Genomic DNA, 1,855 nt, shown 5'->3' with positions numbered 1-1,855 from the left:
ATATATATATATATATATACATATATATATATATAGGGTGTGCCAAAAGTCAAGCACGAAATAAGTTTAATATGCTCTGGAATTGTCAAATATATGCTTCAGTTTTTATAAAATTGAATACAATAAATAATATAGACATATATGCACACATGTGTAATATATATTATATAAACATTTATGTAATATATATACATCTGTAGATACATGCATAATAAAAGCACCCGTTACACTCTCGGAGTGGTTGGAGTTAGGAAGGGAATCCAGCTGTAGAAACCATACCAAATCAGTTTGGTGCAGCCCCTCAGCTTACCAGCCCTATTCAAACCGTCCAACCCATGCCAGCATGGACAATGGACGTTAAATGATGATGATGATAATATATATACACACACACATATGAATATACATACATGCGTATATATATATATATATATATGCATGCATAATATGTATATGACTAAGATATAAGATATTTGTGTGTATATATATATATATATATATATACAAACATATATATGTGCGTATATAAATATGTGTATATATACATATATATATATGTGTGTGTGTGTATTTATATGTACATATGTAAATATATATATATTATATATATATATATAGGTACATGTACATATAAGGGAAGATAATTTACATATGCTGAACAATATTGTATTATCTGCCCTCACTAAAGGAATTAGAACTCTTCAAATAAAGAGATAGTACTCGTCGTATATTTTGGCGGCAAAATGCGAGCAACTTGTTGGAAGGTCAGTAAAAATTTTCTGTTAAACTATTTGTACACACACACACATATATACATACATATATCTATATTTGTACACGCGTATATACATATAGATCTATATACTCGTATAAATGTGTATTCACACACGTACATAGTATACTATTTTATAAATCTTGTATTTTCGCTTTAAATATTCGTATACATTGTTGATTAACATGCGTTTTCGGCCAACACCCATGTGGTTCTCGTAAACATCGCCCAGCTCAGAAAGTGATAAATATTCTACTTATGATATCTATGTATAACCACAGCTCCTGTAATGGGACTTCTACTCATTCTCTCGGCTATTCTAGAAGTAACAGTCAAGTATTCTTTGAATTACATACCCTACCATAATTATCGTAAAAATAAATTTGACGGAGTTCTGATTTTAAAACCCCTCATAACTTTTTTTTTTTTATTCTTGAAAATTTTCAGAAAATGTTTACAAATTTGTATTCTACACACGGGAATTCATACATTATGCAAAAAATAATAATAATAATAATTTAGCTGTTATTTTTAGCTCATCTGCCGACTACGTGATACCGTCTAAAATTTTTTTAATAGTTATGAGGATAGTTTAAGCCAGAATTTTACCATAAATTTGGCTGACTTACAGCAAAGCGGTACTACTAAAGCAGCGCGGACCCGAACGCGCAGTCGCTGAGTGGTCGATCCTAACCCTGACCCTAAACACGTATTCATTTGCACACGCGGGTTAGGGTTAGGATCGACCACTCTAGACTAGCTAGCGCGTTCGGGTCCGCACTGCTTTAGTAGTACTCAGCAAAGCTTCCTCTCCCACGTTGGAATTCCTGTTTTGGTCAAGATTTCTCTTTGGCAAAGTTATGGTGTTTCAGTCTTTTGACTTTGGCCATGCTGGAGCACCGCCTTTAGTCGAGCAAATCGAACCCGGGGCTTATTTTTTGGAAGCCTAGTACTTATTCTATCGGACGCTTTTGCCGAACCGCTAAGTTACGGGGACTTAAACACTCCAGCATCGGTTGTCAAGCGATGTTGGGGGACAAACATATATACACACACACACACACACACACACACACATATATA

General features: G+C 33.8%; 1 long non-coding RNA gene across 1 annotated transcript in view; it reads left to right on the top strand.

Annotated features, from left to right (window-relative positions):
• Positions 1–675: 675 nt before the first annotated feature.
• Positions 676–1,855, top strand: part of LOC128250717 (uncharacterized) — a 7,019-nt gene continuing 5,839 nt past the window's right edge. The window contains exon 1 of the long non-coding RNA XR_008266724.1: positions 676–764. This is a non-coding gene — a long non-coding RNA (uncharacterized LOC128250717). The remainder of the gene's footprint in view (positions 765–1,855) is intronic.

Source organism: Octopus bimaculoides, chromosome 24, assembly GCF_001194135.2.
Source record: "Octopus bimaculoides isolate UCB-OBI-ISO-001 chromosome 24, ASM119413v2, whole genome shotgun sequence".
Lineage (NCBI taxonomy): Eukaryota > Metazoa > Mollusca > Cephalopoda > Octopoda > Octopodidae > Octopus > Octopus bimaculoides.
Note: the sequence above shows the minus strand (reverse complement) of the source record. Positions and strands in the feature narration are given on the sequence as shown.